The sequence below is a fragment of the Protopterus annectens genome, chromosome 7.part1 (assembly GCF_019279795.1).
Source record: "Protopterus annectens isolate FY-2018-M chromosome 7.part1, PAN1.0, whole genome shotgun sequence".
Lineage (NCBI taxonomy): Eukaryota > Metazoa > Chordata > Ceratodontiformes > Protopteridae > Protopterus > Protopterus annectens.
Window position 1 is genome coordinate 37,297,344 of NC_056740.1, and position 11,264 is coordinate 37,308,607.

Here is an 11,264-nt window from a genome sequence, read left to right on the forward strand (position 1 = left end):
CAAAATTTCACAGCATAATGCCTGTCTGCTGCCCATCCGCAGATGTCTGGCATCCGCGGCGGTGCTGACGTACTGCGCGAGATGTCCGTTGCTAATGTCGAAACTGTCTCGCTATGTAAAACACAGTCAACATAGAAAATCAAAACAAAACAGCAACGGAGAGTTCAATGTCCCCGTTGCTGTGTTGTACAACCTGTCCCGCTATGTTAAATGTGTGTAGCAGAGCGAGACTGCCCCAAAGTAAGCAACGGACATCTCCGTGGCTCAGTTAAAGCTGTCACACTATGTTAAACCCATGTAACATAGCGAGACAGGTTATAAATACCGAGGTATACTAATGGAAATAGGTCCGGCGACCGGACCGTGCCATTACTATAACCCGATCTACAACGGGCACCGCCAATCAGGGTGCATGGTTAGGAATAATGGGGGGGTTATGGTATAATAGACATGGACAAACCGTGCCCATGTGCCTCGTCTGACATTCGTGCACGGTCAGGGCAGTTCCGTACACTAGGCGGACAAGACCAAACCCAGAGCACCACAGGAGCACCCTGACAATCAAAGGCCTGTATGCGTTGGGGCTATAAGCCCCTGTGATCTGAATATCCCTGCGGTCACGCCATATGCATCCTGGGTCAAGAGCAGTAGGGAATAGGGAATGTGTAACATGTAGTACCGCACTTTTCCCAGCAGGAGAATGGATGCCTGTGACGTAAGTGAGTGTGGGGGGGGGTATGTAAATGTAGCTATGTACCATGGGTATGCATATAAATGAGACAGAACAGCAAACGTGTAGTCGTCACAGCAACCGGCAAACGTGAATGCAGTCCCATTTGAATTACAACTATAAAACATATAAATGTGAACGTGTACGTAATGCGTCTGTGCCGCAAAGACAGTTACATGTGTAAAGGTGAAAGTGTGTTCTGCACACGTCCGTTAACCAGATCAGAGATACGTTACTGGAACAGTCACAACTAATACAGGCCACGTAACCACACAGACTCAGTAAACATATGTAACCCAGAATACGGATATGCATGTGCGCCTGCGCGTATCCCACAATTAGGAAATGCAAGTGCGCCTGTGCGTGTGTGATCCGCTCACAGCAGGGTAAGTTAATGCTGTGTCCTCTACGTTAGTTATACATGTCTCAAAACTGTCAGCCTCTGAAAGTATGGAACCGGACAATGCCATGCAAAGTACTGGTACAAATAGTGAGAAACACATGATATGTGAGAAGACAAACATAGAATGTGGATAGAATAACGGTGTGTTAGTAGCAGGGATTGACGAAGGTATGCATCTGTAACCCGACCTACTTGTCAGAAGGTGCCACCGCGACGCTTATGTAAGTTTTATGTTGGTTTACATTTGTTGACCGGGCTAGGCTAGCTGGATATATGTCCAGTGTCAGTAGAGGCCCGGGGAGAAATGCTCCACACACAATAATAGCACAACATACCAAAGTAGTCATATATGTAAACAAACATGAACAACAATAGAAAGTGTCCAAAAAGGACTGGTTACATAAATATTCCAGAAGACAAAGAAAAATATGGTCAGTGGAAGCACGTCATAATTATACAATCAAGTCTCTATAGAATCAAGTAAGTCTCACATGAAATGCCAGCAAATTGCCAGATAGACACAGGTCAATGTAACACACACCCATGATAAAGGGCCAACCAGCCATACACTCTGCCAGAATCTGTAGAGTGGAAAGGTATGGTATGGTTATAGATGTGTGTACACAGGTAATCCACAGACAGTAACAAAGCAAGGTATGAAACGAGGGGTTCACATGTATATATGTACACACAACAGACCTACGTCCCGTATATATGACACATGGATATAGATATGCCAAGTAATACATAATATGGGTAGTCAAACAGACATCCGCACGGGAACATACAGCAGCAGTCAAAACCACTGGCCAGATGGTGACAGTCCAGCAAGTTCTACACTTTACACATGCACACTGGTGTCCATTGTAGGACTCCAAAAATTGCTCCATTTGCAACACCTGCTGCGATTGACGAAAAGAAGTGACAGCTAACTACGGAACAGCTATACATATGCACTAAAAGCATGTTCAAGGGTGATGACACATGTGTCCATGAAATGCAGGACATATGAACAGATATCCCCAGAGTGGCGAGTCCATAGATGTGCGTCCACATCCCAGTACCGCACACATTAACCATGTGTAATGTGTACCGTCGAGGGTTGCAGGCATGGGAACCTGGGTATGCAGAAATGGGCCTAGATGTTGTTTGGCAGAGAATCCATAGGCCCACCCCGTGGGAGGGATGTGGGTATAGCACATGCCTTAATCCCCACTAATGGTGCAAAGCATCCACCGGATAATGCGGAAAGCAGGTGTGAAATATGTACAGCCCTATATCAGTGTCCTGTAGGCGATTCCCATGGATGGACATGCGTACGACCAAGATGGCACCCATAACTGGAAATCTGTCGGAATAACACAGCTGCAGTAAGGCATAGCACAGGAAATACAGATAGGGACTACATTAGAAATACCCCATACAAAGTCAGACCGTTGTATGAATACTGGCGTACATAGCTCTCAACCTTCCATCACCAAAATGAGGAACACTCGCCTTCATAATGTGGAACAAATGGGCAAAATGTGGAACACATACTAATGACTTACTAACACATTCAACTAGGAAGGTCATAGGATGGTTAAAATATGCTGTTTGCACTTATAAAGAAGATCCTTTAATGAATTAATATGATTAATGTCAATTTACCATGGATTTCACCTAAAACATTCCTAGCACTGAATGTGTAACAGACCCTGTCAATGTAGAACTTTGAGGAATTTCGAGGAGCATGACCCTTGTAAGACCCCAAATGAGGTACGTCCCCCATAACGAGGTACACTTGAGAGGTATGCTGGCGTAGCCATGAATACGGATGTTATGAGTGTCACTAATCATGCAATGGAAATAGCGCTCCCTATCACCCACCGCACAGTCCGGAATGCCTAGGCAGCAATCAGCTAGGAAGGCACAGCACTATGCAAAACATAACAAGGGCAATGGCCGAACGTCAGGGCGTGTACACATAATGACAACAGGTCAGGGTATGAAGGAGCTACCTGTCCGGAATACATGTACTGAACCGGTGATACTAGGCAGACAGGTGGGAAGAAAGACAGCAGGGCAAATGTGCAAACATGTAACTGTCCTACCCCGGTAATTGTGAATGACAACGTATGCCCCGCGAAGGTCAATGTGGAAGGTAATCAGACACAAAGGTGAAGTGTCCCCCAGGGTGCCATGAAGTGTCAACATAACAATTACAAGGCCCCCATAGTCATACGTGAGCCCTGCCACTGACAGGAAGCGCAAATACGACATACACATATGGTACAGGAAAGAACAAGTAGTGTGGATAAGCAGATGTAGACCTGTGTGAGGAATACAACTGTCTGCGTGGGTGTGCCGTGCAAATGCAAAGTAATGTCATGTGGTCTGTCATTCCGCCACACACTGTGTGTGTATTGTAGTCAGACAGTAGGTATGTTGTATTAGACACATACCCTGTAACTGCACAGATGTACGCAGACTGTGTAGAAGTCTGCCTCATATGTTCGCTGTGTTCCACATAATAGTACCAGTCCGGCGCCCTCATGATAACTGACGACAGGAAACAATGACAAACATGCGAGGAAGTCACCAAAGCAGACAGAAATGCCATACGCATGCATAACATATCACTGTGCCCACTATCAATGTTTCTAAGAGCAACATGACATGACTGGCCCTGAGTGTCCCACTATCACATAAGGCCGTGTTCAGATATACGCTCCCTGAGGTGGAGTGTTATGAATAGACACAGATACATGTGTGTGGAAACACTAGTATCCACTACAAGATGATGGAATGTGCTGCTATAGGAGGGATAGTACTGTCCGCAGGTATGTGCCGAAATGCACATGAAACAGCTGTCTACATGGATTACCCATAGTGGCGACACCTGCACAGACGATTATAGTGGGACATACACACGACCATGCACACAGCTCAGATAGACATACACACACCATAAACAGGCAATGATACACAAGGTCTATGGCGTGTACAAGTACAGTGACAGTACAGCAAGGATAGCTGTCTGCCAAGATATACAGCGGATGTCTCTAGGGCGTGCAACACCTCCCGGAACACGGACGTTGCATGGACAATGTTTGGATATGCATCGTACCACATGTCTATGTGTCTGCCGTGCAAATATGCGATACATGGGACAGACAGTTGTCCATGCAAGAGCAGCGCTATGGGCATAACATATGTATGTATATATATATATATATATATATATATATATATATATATATATATATATATATATATATATATATATATATATATACATCGAGAGAGATACAGACAGACACATGTGGCAAGACCGGTAGTGGAACCTACAGATCACTACCCTATCACACCACAGCAGGACGCATGTGGAGAACACGCTACGGAAGTCGCAAACCACGGCAGGCACACAGGCAGTCCACTAGCTGTGTCCCAACATCCGCAAACACAGAGATGTCAGCAGGATATATGTGTGCTGCGGAGCGTCTAAAACCATAACCTACAAACCCATGCAGCTGGGAGAATAGACACACACACACACACACACAGCTGGCAGGCATGGGAATTGACCTTACCCCTACCTACCCAACCGCACGACAGTATGACACAGGTACGGAACACGCTACTTGGAGCACTGAACACAGCACTGTCAGAGGCATACGTCTAGGTGGGTGACATCATCCACAAAGGAATAGACGCCTATAGCAAATGTATGTGTTGTGAAGCGTCTAAAAGCATTACTATCTCCAGAGACAGCTGGAAACACACACACACACAGGAAAGGGCCGGGAGTTGAACCTATGCCTACCCACATGAACACACTACAGCATGATGCATTTACAGAACGCGCTACCGACATTACTGAGCACAGTACTGTCAGAGGCATACTTCTAGGCGGGTGACATCATCCGTAAAGGAATAAACGCCGATAGCCAAGGTATGTGTTGTGAAGCGTCTAAAAGCATTACCATCTCCAGAGGCAGCTGGAAACACATACAACACACACATGGGGAAGGGCCGGGAGTTGAACCTACGCCTACCTACATAAACACACTACAGCATGATGCATTTATAGAATGTGCTACCGAGATTACTGAGCACAGCACTGTCAGAGGCATTCTTCTAGGCAGGTGACATCATCCGTAAAGGAATAGATGCTGATAGCCAGGGTATGTGTTGTGAAGCATCTAAAAGCATTAGATTAGAGGCAGCTGGAGACACACACACACACACACACACACACACACACACACACGGGGAAGGGCCGGGAGTTGAACCTATGCCTACCTACATGAACACACTACAGCATGATGCATTTACAGAACGCGCTACCAACATTACTGAGCACAGCACTGTCAGAGGTATACTTCTAGGTGGGTGACATCATCCGTAAAGGAATAAACGCCGATAGCCAAGGTATTTGTTGTGAAGCATCTAAAAGCATTACTATCTCCAGAGGCAGCTGGAAACACACATACCACACAAACACACGGGGAAGGGCCGGGAGTTGAACCTATGCCTACCTACATGAACACACTACAGCATGATGCATTTACAGAACACGCTACCGAGATTACTGAGCACAGCACTGTCAGAGGCATACTTCTAGGTGGGTGACATCATCCGTAAAGGAATAAACGCCGATAGCCAAGATATGTGTTGTGAAGCGTCTAAAAGCATTACTATCTCCAGAGGCAGCTGGAAACACACACACACACACACACACCGGGAAGGGCCGGGAGTTGAACCTACGCCTACCCACATGAACACACTACAGCATGATGCATTTACAGAACGCGCCTCCGACATTACTGAGCACAGCACTGTCAGAGGCATACTTCTAGGTGGATGACATCATCCGTAAAGGAATAAACGCCGATAGCCAAGGTATGTGTTGTGAAGCGTCTAAAAGCATTACCATCTCCAGAGGCAGCTGGAAACACACACACCACACACGGGGAAGGGCCGGGAATTGAACCTACGCCTACCTACATGAACACACTACAGCATGATGCATTTACAGAATCTTACCGACATCACATTACTGAGCACAGCACTGTCAGAGGACGCCGCTATACTTAGGTGGGTGACATCATCCGTGAAGGAATAGGCGCTGATAGCTACACGGTATGTGTTGTGAAGTGTCAAAGCATTACTATCTCCAGAGGCAGCTGGAAACACACACACACACACACACAGGAAAGGGTCGGGAGTTGAACCTATGCCTACCTACATGAACACACTACAGCATGATGCATTTACAGAATGCGCTACCGAGATTACTAAGCACAGCACTGTCAGAGGCATACTACTAGGTGGGTAACATCATCCGTAAAGGAATAGGCGCTGATAGCCAAGGTATGTGTTGTGAAGCGTCTAAAAGCATTACTATCTCCAGAGGCAGCTGGAAACACACACACACGGGGAAGGGCCGGGAGTTGAACCTACACCTACCTACATGAACACACTACAGCATGATGCATTTACAGAACGCGCTACCGAGATTACTGAGCACAGCACTGTCAGAGGCATACTTCTAGGCAGGTGACATCATCTGTAAAGGAATAGATGCTGATAGCCAAGGTATGTGTTGTGAAGCGTCTAAAAGCATTACTATTTCCAGAGGCAGCTGGAAACACACACACCACACACACACACACGAGGAAGGGCCAGGAGTTGAACCTACGCCTACCTACATGAACACACTACAGCATGATGCATTTACAGAATGCGCTACCGAGATTACTGAGCACAGCACTGTCAAGATGCATACTCCTAGGTGGGTGATATCATCTGCAGAGGCAAGGCAGCCGATAGGGGATGAAGACAGAGTGTGCAGTCACACAGCATGTTACTATCCCAAGGTGGGCATACAGTAACACGGCAGTGCTGCCCTCGGGAATACTAACTAACTACGGAGCACAACATCACGACATGGATACGGGATGCACCACAGACAGTACACCCTATGAGACAGCAACCGGCGTGCATGATGTAGGCAGCCATTGTGGTATAGCAACTACATATAACTCGCCTGGATGGCCACCATGGCTATGCAGGATGTCATTGGCCAAGGCTACATGCCTGGTATCAGACGTCAGTGCCGACTATACTGTGTCTCCACGCATGGTGTACTGGGCATGGCCACACACCTAGCGGTCGCAAAGGGGAAACATACATGCACACGGGGTATACTCACAGAAGGGCACAGTGTGCACTGTACTGTGTGTCCATCTACACAACTGCTTACTGGGCATGCTCACACACTTAGCATTTGCAGAGTGCAGACATGCATACACATGGGGTTGAGTCATGAAAGGGCAGAGTGTGGAATGTCGTGTGTATCCACCTACACAACAGCAAACCGGGCATGCTCACACACTTGGCGGTTGCAAAGGGGGAACATACATGCACACTGGGTATAATCACAGACGGGCGCGGTGTGCACTGTACTGTGTGTCCATCTACACAACTGCTTACTGGGCATGCTCACACACTTAGCATTTGCAGAGTGCAGACATGCATACACATGGGGTTAAATCTTTAAAGGGCAGAGTGTGGAACATCGTGTGTGTCCACCTACACAACAGCAAACCAGGCATGCTCACACACTTGGCGGTTGCAAAGGGGGAACATACATGCACATGGGGTATAATCACAGACGGGTGCGGTGTGCACTGTACTGTGTGTCCATCTACACAACTGCTTACCGGGCATGCTCACACACTTAGCATCTGCAAAGTGCAGACATGCATACACATGGAGTGTGAGCATGAAAGGGCAGAGTGAGGAACTTCGTGTGTGTCCACCTACACAACAGCAAAACGGGCATGCTCACACACTTAGCATGTGCTACGTGCTGTCCGGCATGCAGATGGAGTGTACACACCGCAGGTCACGGTCAGGTAAACCCGTCCACATGCACAGGGTGGTCACACATGCTGTTACTCGTACACACACAGATGACATCACAGGTGTCACGGGTGCAGGTCAAACATGTACACACTGCAGTGAACACTGTAGCTGCCATGCCAGCACCATGTCATCGGTGCAGTAGTATGCCTCACGGTCCAACAACAGCATGTGACATATATCCACAGGTCTGTATAGCGGTGTACACCAGTCGTGCAGAGTACACATGTACTAACAATGATCCCACATGTGTGATGTAGTCCGCCCATATCAGTATACATAGACAGGTCAGCTCCACACATACCACGGCCCTGACACAGCTATGACACATGACTGCTGCTGTACCAGAGTGACCCAATGTCCGGATATGTCATACATGTGATTGTCTGGCTGTGTGCATGGACTGCACACAGGACACATACGAAGCCTGTGATGTACCACATGCATAACACTGGCGTCGGTGCTACACAATACGAATGGAAGGTGGACACATGTCTGTGGTATGCTCCCACTACAGGGTGTAGCGGTGTTGACTGGGACACATACCCTTGTATTGTTCGCCTGTGACAGTTGTGATACCATACCACAGTCCATGTTCTATGTATGTCAACACACATGTCAAAACATAGCAATGCATACACACATGGCAACAGGGGACACATGTGACACGTGTACTGTGCATGGCGCAAACATGCATGAGCAGTGGCTGATGTCCATAACATAGTTGCAACTCCCTACCACATGTGTACCCATCATGGGGGCCGTTATATGGTGGCATAGTAACAGCATGTATGGCGGTATGTGTGTACATCATGTGTTTAACCACCTGTCCACATGCATGTGTGCAGGTGGTGGCTCACAGTTGTGCCACACACCATCCTACCCTGCCATGTGCATACAGTATGCTATGTCGCTGTTACATGACAGTGCTGCCATAATGCATACCCATCTGTCAGGTGTCATCGACTGTATGTCACATGGCTACTGTAACACCTACCACCTCCTGCGTATATATCGGCACATCTGCCGGATACAGTGTTGGTACGCATAATGCACTACATACCGCTGCACGCCTGCACATGTCTCATATGGCGGGTGTGGCATTCCCAGCACCGACGTGTGCAGGAATGTGTGCCCATGTATGCACATATCGGGGGGACTATGTCCCACATGCCACACATCCCTGTACACCATAGTAGAGATCTGTATATACCTCAGTGTGGGGTGCATGGATGTGGATGGTGAAGTACATGCAACACGCCTTCCGCATATACATGTGTGGTCACCACCATGTGTGTGAGTCAACATGTTTGTATGTCTGCTGCCTGGCGTGAGGGTGTATGCAGATATACTGTTGTGAACGGACACTAACCACACAGGGTGACCATCCCGTACTGGTGCTGCATTGCACAACCCTGTCGATGCCATATGTGTGAGCCATACTGGCCACCTGTGCAAGTCCACCCCCTGTGACATGGCGTGTGGGTGCATTGTATTGTGAGGGTGCTGACCACACAGTCAGATGTCCCCATCTGCACACTATGGGGTGTGCACCATAGTGGTGTACACCCCACAATTGTGGCCGTATTCCTGTACTGGTACAGTGTCCTACTGCTGCACAGCGTGCACCACAGCTGACAGGTGACACCTGAGGTCAGTGGGCAGCACGCTGTGTACGACACCTGCACAATGTCACCATACCTGTACTGTGTCCTGCCATGTATGTGATGTCTCTGTCCACTGTAGTCTGTGGCACCGACCACAGGCATCAGGTGCAGTATATGTGTGGACATGTGTGTCATGTACTGTGTACACAACGGTAAACTATGTCTGGCTCTGTACATTCTGCTCTTCATGTTTTCCCTTAGAACTCCTCTACTTGCAATCTAAACTGTCTATTCTCTATCACAAAAGCTCAGCACTTGCTCCTAAAGCATTCTTATATAGGTAAAGTACATATATACTACTACATTAGCCTAGAATCCCCTTGAGTACCCATTTCCCTATAGGTCCCTTCTGACTCAGTTACACAGCAAACGCCACTTTCGCTTTCTAGCATGTCAAGGGGTCAATTGCTAGCATCCTCTCCTGTTCAGCTGGTGAATCTACATCCTTGGAGGCAATGTTACAATTGCCTCATGTACACAGACAACTCACACCTTCCCCCACAAAACACAAATACATGTGAGAGATGCGACTATATAGCCAAACTGGAGGCTGAGATCTCTCAACTCAGGACTGGCAAGACCAGACAGGAGGGGAAGGACACCACGCACACCACAAACCCAGTTTCACATAAAACAATCACAACTGCAAAACAAACACATAAACACACAAAGACATACTCGGAGGCAGGGGCGGCTCGTGGCATCGGGCTGCCGGACTGCAGCCCCCTCAGCTAGACAGCTGAGTACTTAGTTTATTTTATTTTTAATGTAAAAAAAAAAAAAATTAAAATCAGTTGTTTAAAACTTTAAATTTCGAGTCGCTGATCGAAATTACGCCAAGATAAAGCGCATTGTGCGCTTCTAGCGCAACAGCGTTATTCTTGCTGCAATGTTTTGATTGCAGCCGGGAGCAAATAAGGCATCATTGTGATGCCAGAACTCCCCAGAAGTCTGGCGCGTTGAGACACAAACCGCATAGACTTGGAAGGGGCTCGGACCTGACGTCCGCAGGCACGCCATGACGCGCCTGCTGGGCAAATCTGCTGATTGTTGTCGCTCTCTTCCCGGGCTTTATGTCCTGGGAAAAGAGCGAGAATCAGTCAGTCGGTTTTCGGCGTTGGACGGTTATTGTGACCTTTTTTTTTTTTCCTAGTGTTAAAGTACAAATTTACAATAAACATTTTTTTTTTATTTTTTGGCACAAGAGAGACAAAGAGCAAAGAGTCAACAACTGTGGTGGACCTGGTGGATTTATTATTGCTGCTTGCCTTCCCTGCTTCTTTCATCAGGCTGTTCTTCTGGAATCAACAGGTGAGTTATTTACTATTTTACTATTTATTTCATTACTTATTATTATTAATCCGTACATTGTAAAATATATTAGATATTTTAGTATTAGTAATATTATATTATTGTATCACCTCATTACATGCTATGTCTGTCAGACTGTTTTAGATAAATGTATAGGCTATAGCTATCTTATGATTTTATTTAAAAATTTTATTTGTTTGGGTTTTTAAAATTTAAATTTAAATTTTTTGGGGTTTTTTAAAAA